Genomic DNA, 13,949 nt, shown 5'->3' on the forward strand with positions numbered 1-13,949 from the left:
TTGTTAGTACCAATTTGTTTTCTGATCCTATTTACAGGATGTTTATTTTTATTTTTTACCATTTTACACATTTCTTTTAATCTGACACATGAGTGTGGCTAAGAGTGAATGTGTTTACAGTTCAATTGAGTTCTTTTTGTATAACGCCAAATCACAATAACAGTCTGCTCAAGGTGCTTTATGTTGTAAAACCCCCACAATAATACACTATGCTATTGTTTAAAACTATAAAACTATAATGTATAACTTAACTGCGACTGAAGTTTGATGCTAAGTATGAGCTAATGTTTAACTTGTTTTGTTCCAGTTAATTGTGTCAGCTGTGTATACATAGACTTTTTTTAAAAGTCACTTTATTTGGCTTTTCCCCGCCCAATGTACTGAGCAAAGAAGAAAGAAAAAAGGCAAATGTACACGTCAGTTATAAAGGTATTTTTTGATTCACCTCGGGCTATCGGGCTGATTATAAACAAAAATCTGCAAAACTGTTGTTATTTTTAACCAAATTGAACTTTTCGATTTATTGAGTATTGATAGTTTAAAGCCATTTACATGGACATCTGAAACCCCAATCTGGAACTTTTGTAGGCTTGACTTGCTGTCACCAGAAAATCTAAATTGAAGAAGCTAAAAGAGAGCCTTCATCAATTTTCATCTTTTGACTGACATATTCCAAGTTCCAAAGTCTGTAATTCTAACTTCTAGTATGGTACTTCTGTCCCCACTGCTCCATATTATAGCTTACCCTGCGACTTAACATTTTTAATTACAGATCATTTGCTCATTTTGTTTATTGCTGTTTTATGTCACACAACTGACTGTGCTGTCTAAATTACAACCGACCAACCGTGTCTCCTAAAAATTGCATATATACATAACGGCAATAAATTGTTTACCCAGTTGCATTTACTGGGCAATGTACATCTATTTGCTGCCTGGGTTAAGCTGCGCCTCATTAATTATCTGCATCAGAGTAGACATGGTGGCTGAAATGCATGACTCGTGTACATAGCAATCAACTCTCTCACTTGAGAGCAAGATTTACATCCTGGCTCGAAGACACCCGTACTTTGGCAGATGCTGTGCTGCTTTCTGCAGAAGTATGAACTCAGCTTTAACCAGATTTCACCAGAAATTTGATCAGAGATAATGCTTCTCTGAAAGAAATTATGACCACTAAAAAACCCTGTATCTGACTTGCACATAATGCAAATGCAGTAGCCAGTTTTCTGGCTGAATATTCCTCTGATTATATATAAATATATAAGAATAAATGCTCACAGTGCCACATGTGTTCACTCTCTGCAGATTCACTGCAGAAATACATGCAGTTTTGAAAAATAGGCACTTAAGTTAAGGTTAGAAAGGTTAGTGGGGTTTACTTAAAGGTAAGTATGCCATCCGTCTTTTTCTTATACACTAAGTATAACTTGGTCATAATTATTGTTTTCCTCAAAATCAATTTAGCTGTAAATGTTATTTTCACAAGGCTGCATTGGACTAGGAGAGGGTGACAGTTTTCTCTAATCTTGTACATTCCATTGAGTCACACAATGACTCAATGGACAACTTCAGGGTTAAGTGTTAATTCACACATTGAGCGTCCTTAAATGTCCTTCAACCATGACGCATTCATCGATTCAGTCTGATTCATCCCAAAAGATTTTGCAGCCTCTACATCCGTTTTACTGTTTGAACAATTGCAAGCTTAAGATTAATTTCAGAATATCAGTGAGTGAATGCACCATTCCTTTTAGTAACTTCAGGGACAAAATACATTCTTGTAAATACTGCTTTTTAACATCTCTGTATATGGTAAACACAGCAGACTGAAAAATTTTTAACCTTGAAATCTATTTTTTCTTTTTTTTTGGCATGATTGGAAAAACTGCATGAGTATATGTCAGAGAGTACTCTTGATTGCTGTCAAATAAATACATCTGTCTAGAAAATTAGTTTTCAGCTGTTACAGCACTTATTGAGCATTATATTGAATGTACTGCCTAAGGTCCAAAGAAGAACATTCTGTTGAATGACTAAAGCATGATGTGGTCACAAGCTTTTCACTGACAACGTAAGCCACCTACATTTAATTGAGAAAAATAGTGATGAATTTCTTCATTCACATGCTGCTTGCCAGTGTTATAAAGGCCGGACATGTTATACGACCAATTCATTACAAAGATAGAGCCGACTAATCCAAATTCTCTCAAAGTTTTGATGCTGATCAAGATTCTAATCGGCAGCAGAAGTTATTAGAAAGCAATTATGAGGCTTCTGATTTTAAAATCTCATCATGAGCAGGTTATTGTACCAACTTTATTAACCTTAGTGTCATTACTCTTTTGTGCGTGCATTTAAGTCACTGCCTTGGGCCCCTTTAGAGCCGAATTTAAATCAGTTTCTGAAACGTGACATGAGTGTAATACGTGCGACATATGTGCTATAAGTTAATCTGTACCACTGAGCATACACGTAACTGAATACATATGCATTGACCTGCTTTGGAAAGGAGGAAGACAGTTCACTGTTAGCTCTCAAAGCTAACTGCAACAAACCTTTCCCCCAACAACGATCAAGACTTGAATACTTATACTTAGTTTTTAACATACATGTGACTCAGTGAATTGCTTCAGTTTACTTTTCTTACTTTGGTATTTGATTTATCTGCAGTAAAGAACACTGAAAGTAAACAGAGCTCAAAATTTGCTATGGTGATGAACCCCATGAGATGAAAATCTAAATATATGAGCCAGAACAGCCCTGGAAAATTTCTAGTTTCACACAGTTTAACACTAATAACAAATAAACAAACAGCCATTTTCCTAAGAACATTGAGACTGCTGAAAAAAGAGAGGTAGGGGTTTCTCAAATGAGCCCGAGGTGCCCTCTGGACCATGATTTGCATTCTGTAGCCTTAAAAAGAAATCATCATGTTGCTACAACAATGTAGTCAGAAGGCGTAGGCTTCTGTACAGCCAGTGCTGTAGGCCAGACAAAGGAGGATGGTAAATTATGCAGCACTTGTTAAACTGAAATATCAGTCTGTCTTGGTATAGGTCAGGGGTCGGCAACCTGCGGCTCCGGAGCTGCATGCGGCTCTTTAGTCCTTATAGTGTGGCTCTGCGTGGTTTGGGGAAATAAATTAGAAGTATTTATGTCATGGACCCGGCTCTGGAGGACTCGGGGGTCCGTGAGCAGGATGGATTATTATTATTATTATTATTATTATTATTATTATTATTATTATTATTATTATTATTATTATTAGTGTTGTTGTTGTTATTTGGGGATGTGTTTTTCTGCACTATGCTGTGTTCGGTGTTCCACTCATATGTATAGGCAGGGTGTGTACATGTGTGGCTGGAGGATGGAGAACAGCCACATGCAGGCCTGATGGGTGTGGCCCTGCAGGAGGACTGGCCACACCTGAAGTTCCTGCCACACACCTGTTGGTGATCAGGGCTCGTCGGGGGAGCTACTTAGGAGAGTGTTGGAGCTCCCACCGGCGCGGGATCATTAAGCTAAGACTCCAAGTCAGTGTGTAGTACTAGGAAGTGCGGATCGTGTGTGCGCGCGGGTTCAGTGTTTAACGGCTGCTTCTGTATTGTCCTGCAGGTGGAACGAGGGACCAGAAGGGCAGCACGCACAGGGTGTGCAGAAACACAACTGCCGGGAGCACGAGCACGGACATCGGAGGGGAACGCACACATGGGAGTCTAGGGAGCAAAGGGGATTTATTGTGCATCTGTTACCTTCACTGTAAATAAAGTGCACTGTTTGCATCGCAGAACCATGCGTTTTGGGTCCTCATTCCCCCATATCCCCATGGTCTGCCAGCCAGACCGTGACAATTTAGCTGAAGTGTATTTTATTTACGTTAGTTCTTTTTTAACTTGTAGTTCTAAATTAGAAGATTATTGTGATATTGAAATATAAAAATACAATTATATTCTATTATTTTTTCATCGCTCAAAATAAGCGTCACACTCGCGGAAGCCGGTGTACCTGCCGAAACGCCGTGCATTTATCGAGACTTTCAACCCCAGGTAGGCCAATTATGGACCTTCGGATCAACATTATGTCAGCAGCTATTCTCCACCGTGAACTATGTTAAAAACAAACACCGCTCACGACTCACAGATGACAGCTTACAGTCCTGCGTAAAGATGAAAGTGACTTTGTACAGCCCCACGCCCGCCACACACATTAACCAGGTAAAATACATATTTAGGCAGAATTTTACAAATATCTATTTTTCATCTTTTAGCAGCATAGTGCTTTTTTTCCAATTATTTTTTAAAAGTCAGGTCAAGGCTCCAAAAGCCCAAAGGCGATATAAGGGTGGCGGCACACAACAGTTTTTGTTTGCTACATGGATCATCTTAGTTCAAGTTGGTGTCTTTCCTTTTGTTATATTTCTTTAAGAGTTCAAAATGTGTTAATTACATAAATAAAATGTAATTTTCTCATTAGCACTTCAAGGATTTCATAAGCAACACACTTTAGTTGTTCACACAAAGCATAAAGGTAAAAAACAATATATACAGTGTTATCTTCATTTTAGATGTCAAAAAGTATTTGTGGCTCCCAGTGTTTTTGTTTGCGTGGAAACCGGGTCCAAATGGCTCTTTGGATGTGAAAGGTTGCTGACCCCTGGTATAGGTGTTTTTATTAAAATACCAAAAACATAGCATAACCTGGTACAGAGCTGTTTGTTGTCATTTTCTCAGTTTTTTGTTTAGTTTTTGAGCACTTTAAGCTGCATATTTGCTCTGAATTTTAAGAGGTTATGGTGAGGAAAAAAATTAAATTACTGTGTAGGAAAGCCTGTGTTAGTGTGAACTACATTACCCAGCAGCCTCTGGGCAGTGATGGGATACTGTTAAAAATACTACTTGTCTTATATTGTGTGTTAGTGTTAGGGTCATTATGGAGTTTTGCCTGCGTAGACCAAGATTGTTCCTGCTCATCCTGCAGATAATTTACCAGATTGGGATCTACTCTGTGTGAAGACAGTCATGAGCAGTTTTTCATATTTGGTAGCGCTCACTGTTTTGCTGATGAGGCAACTGCTATCGGGGAGTGCCATTTCCACAGGGTGGGTGGGTCTTGCCTTCTGTAAGTGTTTAGGTAGGTGGCATGTTTAAAAGCACCACCCACAAAAATAAGTTGATTAACATGATAATCATCATGATGTTAATCGTGGCTCAAGAGCTGGCAGTTCGTCTTGTAATCGGAAAGTTGCCGGTTCGAGCCCCGGCTCGGACAGTCTCGGTCGTTGTGTCCTTGGGAAAGACATTTCACCTACCGCCTACTCGTGATGGCCAGAGGGTCCGATGGCGCGATATGGCAGCCTCGCTTCTGTCAGTCTGCTGTAGCTTGCCTCCACCAGTGTGTGAATGTGAGAGTGAATGAATAGTGGAATTTTAAAGCGCTTTGAGGGTCTCAAAAAGTGCTATATAAATGCAATTACCTATTATTACCTAGATTGCTTTTGTTGTTGGTGGCTGCTCAAGTATGTTGTGGGGGCTTATCACCTAAAGGTTTTAGGCTATGCTGTATTCTTTCTGTCTACTTATTTGTAACAATAGTGCTTCAGTAATGCTGTGACAGGCAAGAGAAGCAAACAAAGCTGCATAGGAGATTTGCTTTCATTTCCTGGAAACCAAAGTTGAAGAAGGGACGGGCCTTTGAGTAGATGTGTACTTAAGGCAACGGCAATGGCTGGACTGCTGTCCAAATAAACTGGCACGAGTTGGCATCCAGGTGCTTTGTTTGCCACTCTGACAGGGACTCTACACTCAATTTACACATGTAATGGTTGTCTGAAAATGCAGTCAACACAATAAAGTAGTCTTTTTCAAAGGTAATGGTCTCCAAATGGCACAATAAATGCATGCATATTGTGTGAAAAGGTAGCTTTAGCAGCTGGACTGGACTTATTTTTGTTTTGTTTTTCAGATGAGTTCACCTTCCCCAACACTAAATGTAGAAAATTAGCTTTAGGAGTTGATGAAAGTGGATACGTTAGAGTTTCTCCTAATTAAATATATAGGGAACAAAAGCTGCTCTGCCCTTCATAGTCACAGATGTTATGCAGGCAGAGGTGGCTGAATACACTTACTGTACTTGGAGCTCGAGCTGTTGGGTCTCATTATATAGGATCTTGTTATCTGAGATGTTTGTTGCTCTTGCACACAGCAACACTTGCAGTACGTACTAACCCTGACAATTAGCTCTTTGAACTCAGATGAACAGACACTTAACACTCCTTTTTCAAAATGACAACACATTATTTTCTTCACAACCATGTTGTTACTCTTACACAAGTATCACTTTTTTTGTCTCAACCTAGAGTTTGCCATAATTGCTGTCTTCCAAGGAAGAAAGTAAAGCAATACTTCATTGTTACCAGATGCTTTTTTTTTTTTTTTTTTAGCATAACAGGAAGAAGAGTGGCTAACATTATTCTAGAAATACAAGCAAGCGCCAGTACTGGGCTAATCTCAGGGCTCTGCTATGACTCTTTGGCTCAGATTAAAGAGATTGCAGACAGTTCCTGACATTTCACTCACTTCCCACTAGTTAAAGGTCAACAATGAACGTTCTGCGATAAAGACTGCAAAGTAATAATGCGCTGGAGGGGAATTTGTCTATGTTTGAATTGAAGGCAAAACAGGCCTCCAGTGATGTCAGAAGGTCAGTAAGCGTTTTGTGATAAATGCAGAACGGGGTTTTATTGTTGAAACCAGATTGGTTCCGAGATCGTGAACATCTAAAAATATCCAAATGGTTTGATCAGCATTATGGAGGTATTGTACTCCTTAAAAACTCCCTTTGCAAAAACAGAGATATAGCAGATAAATGGTTCTAGGCTTTTGTTTGATTTCAGAATTTGATTTTCAGAATTGCTGAAATAACTTTGATGCCATAAGTTTTTTGTTTGTACCTCCATGCTGCTGATCATTTTTCCTCACTACATTCTTTCTTTTGTTAAACCTACTACAAACTGTCGTGACCCAAGATGTGGACACACCTGTGCACTTAGAATATTATTAGTGTTTATTGCAGTTTGGATCGGATCATTTTATAATGTTTGCATGGAACATCAGCATCCTGGCCACTTTTTTTTCCCTTGCCAGATCATTGTTGTTATAGCTAATAAAAACTAGAAACTAAAACTCAGTTAAAAAAAAAACTAAGTTTATTTACATAAAAATAAAAAATTGTTAAAACCCCCCAAAAAGAATACTGTGTAAGTCCACAACTAATAACTCTGGTCTCTGAGGAAAAACATGTATTCTCCAGCTGTTTGGCGAGTAGTTGCTAGAAATTGTAGCTGTTGCTAATCGATTGAAAAGAGGGTGCTGCACCAAAACCCTCACTGTGTTTGCTTTGGTCATTAGCAGACTGCTGCAGCTGCCCATAGTTTGGATGGAAGAGGTGGACTTGTTACTTGTTATTGGTGGCTGCAACCTGCAAGTGACCAAGGAAATCACAAAGAGGAATTCAGTGCTGTTTTTTTGTCATCAAATTCCCATAACTGCCAGCAAACACAACAATCGGTCATAAAATTAACACTTTTCTTTGGTGACAAGTTGTTACCACAGAGTCACTGAGTGGCCTCTGAGCCTGTGTGAATCGAGCTTTATTTCATAGCCAACAACCTCCAGCAACCATTCACAAGCAGCTGAGTACACATTTTTTCCTAGTTTACTGCGATGTATCTTACTGATATTTAATTACATAAATAAAATAATTTCTGTTGGGATCAAAGATTAAAACTGTATTTACTAAAGTCTAGAAAAAACAGAAGTAAGAGAGCTAACCAAAACAAAAGGCACTGGGTGCTTCAGTTAACTTTCCAATCCACAGGAAATGACATAACTATCCCATGTCCTGAGATAACACTGGTATTAATCTATGTTAACCATGGCTGCATGCTGACAGAAGAGAGGCAAGTCAAAGAGATCATGAGCCAGTGGGATCAAACACATACACATACCGCATTCAAAGGGAATTTTGTACATGCTCACGCTATGATTTTTGTCTTTATTAATGTCACAACAGAAACACTTTTGATGTGTTCTTGCTTTCTTAGTAAGACGGCTGTGCAGAAGTGCAGGCATGAGGCTGGTTGAATAAGGAGGTGTCCAATTTCTCAGTGCTCTGTCCACAGGCCGGCGGGAGGAAATTAAATTGCTTTTCCCACAGCACCATTAATTGTTTTTGTTAAGTTGTTTATTTGTAAAGGCTTTTCCGGTGAACCTGGCTTTAACATGGGGAGGGGGGCAGTGAAAAGCGGCAAAGCTTGTTTTCTCTTAAATTACTGTGGATTTGACTATTAAGGAACTGGCATTAACGCAGGGAGGAAAAAGATGTGTGGATAAATAATGATGTATTCGTTATCATTCCTGCCTTAGTTAAATAAATTGCATTCTCTGTTTGGAGAAATGGATTTTCCATTGGAAGGTCAAACCTAAATACTAGCAGTGGATCTGTTGCTAGGCTTCTTTTATTTAACACAATTAAACACACCAAAAAAAGATATAAAATAAAATAGAATAAAAGATGATTTGCAGCTCATGTACTTCTATTACTGCAATGCATATTCTTCCAGAAATGTACGTTTCCAGCTGTTGCTGGCAGCTACACTAAAGAATTACAGCTACATAAAACATTGTACAAAGTACATTGGTTGGACAGTTATGTTCTAGAAATGCTGGGTCCAGATGCAAATGTGTTTCCTCTGTTTTTGCAGTTAAACTTCTACCACATCAGATCAGATAACCCACAACTTTAAAACAACGCTGATTATCACATCATTTTATTCAGTCCTGCAGTCTAGGTGTGTTTGGTTTTCAAAGATAGGGGCACGCATCAGATGAAATGGCCTTAAAATTGGTGATATAAAAACAAGCCAAGCCAAACATGACAGTGAAACTAATGCTGTGTATGGAAAATAGCAACAGTTTGAGGTGACTGTTAGAAACACAGAGGAGAGTTCAATCATGTGGTGTGAAAGCCTGTTTCCAAAGGAGCTCACGTACATTGTGTTTGTCATGTTCACACTGCTGACGGGGTTAATGTACTAAGGAGCACTTCAAGAGCAGCTTTGGACTGGTGGCTGTCTAATGGACTCGTAGATGGGAACACTGATGTGGTCACAAGCAGAAATAGGAGGCCGATTTTCCTATGGCCAAGAGACACACTTTCCAGTCACATGTCTGATGTCTAGTCTTTATGCTGGTTTTAACAAAATTCCCCGTTTTTCATTATTGTTACACATTAACATGACTGTTCACCATTTGATCTCCAGACCAAGGATATTAAATGTGATCAAATGATAAAGAAAAAAAAAATCACTCTCTAAAGCACTTTGCTCATCCATTGTTATTAAATTTGCTTGACAAATAAAGAAAGTTTGATTAATATTCCACCTTCACTAGTTTTTATATGCAATTTTGAAACATGGCTTGGGTGATAAGGCTTAGCTTACAGTCAGGGCTTAAGTTAGTCCCAGATGTCTGTTTAGTCCTGGGTAAGTGGAGACAAGTGAAGTGCTTCCACTTCAAATATCTTTACGGACCCAGCTTTGTGCACAGGGGCAGTCTCATGCCGAAACAGAAAAAAAGATTTCCTTCAAAACATGGAGTGTTTTTACTTTCTGTTAATTTTATGAATAGCAGTCACAAAACTGTTTTAATTAGCCATAAGAAAATAAAGAAGACAATATTATTTCCTTAGCATACCTTCATTTTAAGGATAGTTAAGGTTAGCGGAGGTTGTGCTTGCAGGAAGCTAACAGGAAATTGCCATTGACCGTCCCTGAAGAGCAAGGGTTGCTACATTAAATCCAGTCATGCTGGTATGAACATGTGATGTATGACGTGTGAGTTGTCCAGTATGGAAATAATTCCAGTGAATAGTATATTGAATTGAAAGCAGAGTGTTTGAACTTTCACCTAAATGGAGAAGAAATAAATGCTAGAAATGGGTCTAAGTTATTTGGCCATGTTGTCATTGCATTTAGTTAAAAAAGTGGCAGATTGAGGAGCTAATGAGACTGAATATATTTTACACAGAAGTGGTTAAATTAGTGTGCACTGGGAAGCTACAGTCTGCCAAAACTGACAAATACTCAACAAGAGAGTATGAAGAGTGACTCATTTAGAGACATATGTTGGATATAATCAGCCAGATGGTTACTTTTTTATGCAATAAACACTTGAAAAATTAAAAATAAAAAAAATCAAGACAAAATCTTAACAAACAAGATACGGCATTCAAACAGACTTTTGTAAGTACACCTTGGCATGGATGGAAGGATGCCCACATCTAAACTTGATGTGAATGATGTGGCGACGAGGTGCTTTGCTGTTTAACAGCTATTCTGTTCGTCTTCCTTCATCGCTGCTGTCCCCCTTTCCTGATCCATATTATGTGTTACATGCTCTCATAACTTTCCAGACCATTGACCTTTGCTAGATTGCATAACTTTGCAATTTTCTCAGCCAAATACAGATTAATTCATAAAATGAATATTTTGAACTCTGCCACATTAAGTGTTGCCTAACCAACCTTTATATAATTCACACACCCCATCATCACTGAAATTCTGACTTTGTTTTAATTTTAGTTAATGAAATAGGGCAAAAGTTTTGTTTTTTTAAATAAAGAAGCATAACCAAACACTTCATAGTTCAGTATTAACGCACAGATCAGCATTTTTTGCTTTATCTGAAACATGCATCAATGGATGTGTCAGAAAGCAGGCTTTATTATTGTCCAAACATCTGGTCTCAATTATTAAAGCATTTACAACAGAAATATGTCAACACTGACATTGTGGTACGATACATGAGATTAGATCTGGCATTCAAGAGTTCGTAGTGTTGAAGAGTTCAAAGGGATGACCATAAGAATCTCACACACACGCATGCGCAAAAGAGATCAGTGTATCTCATCTGAATTAAGTCCCCAACCTCCATAGCATGCCTTGCAAACTTGGAAAGTTTTAAGGTCTAACTGAGGCCTAATTTAGTGAAAAATATAAAAACAATAGCGCACATGAAATAATCATAAGTGCTTGGATTAGATGTGGCAACGCTGCTGCAGTTGTATCCAAAGTAACCCCAGTTACCTCATGTTGACACAATGGATTGCTACATCTGTTGACATTTTAAGCAAGAATGTGTGACAGAACGCTCACAATTTAACGTAGGCAGATTCTTTTGTTTTCCCCTTTAATCGTTTGCAACTGGATTTCTATTTGCTGAGTTCCCAAAGCTGCATTGTATATTTTAGACTACTTAATTACTTTGGTCCAATATTTTGGTTTTTCTGCAGTCATATTACATTATGTCAGACTGTTCAAAAAAAACCTTCATGCATTCAATTACTGTATTTGCTGTAAGTAGAGTTCATTAGCTGCTTTATAAATAATTAAATAGTTTAGTCATGTGGTTGGGTTAGGGATCTCACTGGTCTCACATAGTCATAAAATGATTAATGGAACAAAAAGAATAACAAAAAACACACAATATGCTTCACAAATACATAGTCGAACTAAAAGATTATAGAATGACTCAAATGCATTCTATGAAATAATGCATTCTAGCACTGTTTACAGTCTAGATTAACATACATTTTACAGCTTCAGAGTAATGACTTCTTTGCCAGTGAGATCACACATATTGAAAAACTTTGCACATTACTCCATGATCAATCATATTTGCTAAGTTTTTCATGCCTCTCAGTCACGAAAAAGCAAGATTTCATGATTCCACCAACATGATAAGAGACAAAAATATTGTGTAATCTGAGTCACTGCATTTTTGTTATTTAAACTGTGCAATAAAAGATACTTTAAATCAAATATTTAAGACATGCTGCATGCATGTTTTGAAAAACAAACAAACAAACAAAACAAAACTTATTTATTCATATACAGTTCCATGATGGTTCCTCCTCCTTGGGTTTCTGCGGCCTGAGGTATTCATTGAGCATGCGGTTGGTTGGGGCCATCTTCCTGATGTATTCATGGATGTTCTCTGTTTCATCCTGGACTCTGGTACCGACACACCAGTCCCTGGCCTCCTTCCTTCCACTTAGCGTACAGCCTCAGGGTGCTGGACTTGGGGTGAAACCCTCCATGCATGGTCAGGAGCTTCCTTATCCTTATGTCAGTGGCTTCTATCTCTTCCTTTGGCCAGCTTATTATCCCAGCAGGGGACCTGATCACGGGCAAGGCGTAGGTGTTGATAGCCCGGATCTTGCTCTTACCGTTCGGCTGATTTCTCAGGACTTGCCTGACCCTCTGCAGGTACTTGGTGGTTGCAGCTTTCCTAGCAGCCTCTTCATTGTTCCCATTTGCCTGTGGGATCCTCAGGTATTTGTAGCTGTCTTCTATGTCTGCAATGTTGCCTTCTGGTAGTTCGATCCCCTCAGTTCTGACTACCTTCCCTCTCTTTGTTATCATCCGACTAAACTTCTCCAGCCCGAACGACATTCCGATGTCATTGCTGTATATCCTGGTGGTGTGGATCAGTGAATCGATGTCTCGTTCACTCTTGGCATACAGCCTGGTGTCATCCACGTACAGGAGGTGGTTGACAACTGCTCCGTAGTCGGTATCCGTAACCAGTCTTGTCAATGTTCTCTCTGAGAGGTTTCAGGCCTATGCAGAACATCAGTGGGGACAGAGCATCTCCTTGGTAGATCCCGCATTTGATGGTGACTTGTGCTACGGGCCTGAAGTTGGCCTCTAGTGTTGTATGCCACATCCCCACTGAGTTCTTGAGGAAGGCTCTTAGGGTCCTGTTGATCTTGTAAAGGTCTAGGCATTCCAGGATCCTTTGGTATTCTTGCCAATCCCATTCTGTGCCCCACTCATATATTGACCCTTGTGCCTGTTCATCTTAGCCACTATGATGCCTGACAGGAGCTTCCATGTGTTACTGAGGCAGGTTATTGGCTGGTAGTTGGATGGGACTGGTCCCTTCTGGGGGTCCTTGAGGATCATGACTGTCTGGCCTTCAGTTAGCCATTCAGTGTTATATATATATGAAGAAAAATCTACGTTTTGGCAAGTCAACGGAATTAGTAATTAATATGGGATTATCTTGATGAAGTACAAGCCTTCCACCCATGGACTGGGTGGCAGGGGTCCTTCGTGATATACAATGCCGTGATTCTGCCTCTGTTAATATAAATGTACTCTAAAGAAAAGAAGCTGCCATTAAACATTTTGGAGGCCATACTAGATAATTATAGAGGATACATGACATGACGCTCCACCACACAATGATAAAATGAAGTCAAGTTGCCCCAAGGCCAGCCTGCTTAAGTTATGAAAAGCAGCCATTGGTGAGCCTTCTTTATGATACTGGCTGTATTTATGGCCCTTGTGAGGTTAGTGGACATTTGCAGACCCAGGTATTTGACTATTGTCACCAGCCCAGCTTCTCCTGTAATAAAGAGGGAATGAGGTGTGTGAGCTCTCCTCTTAAAGTCTACCACCATCTCTTTTGTTTTCCCTACATGGATGTATAGATTTTTTGCATAACACAAGCCAACATGCCGCATACAAGTTACAAGTCATTATAAAAATTAAAAATATTATTTTGAACCTTCAGTTTTCAGCTTCACTTTAGTCCATCTGAAATAAGTGTGTGCTTGTATCCTGAGCATGTTTGGATTATAGAAGTTTTTCTGATGCAGTGATTTTCACCACAGAGTGATGACTGAAAATGCAAAGTGAGGTTTCACTGATTTACCTAAATCTTTTAATGATCAAGTTTGAAGATAGATCTTTGCCCTAGAAAGCTTTCAGCAAACCTCTGCACCTTATCATATCACCAAAAGCCTAATCCATTGTAAGATTTTTTTAACATTACGGTACTTTTGGGTAGAATAACAGCTGCATCAATACTTTACAAAAAATG

Source organism: Perissodus microlepis, chromosome 17 (genome assembly GCF_051167445.1).
Source record: "Perissodus microlepis isolate ML-2025 ecotype Zambia chromosome 17, ASM5116744v1, whole genome shotgun sequence".
NCBI classification, from domain to species: domain Eukaryota; kingdom Metazoa; phylum Chordata; class Actinopteri; order Cichliformes; family Cichlidae; genus Perissodus; species Perissodus microlepis.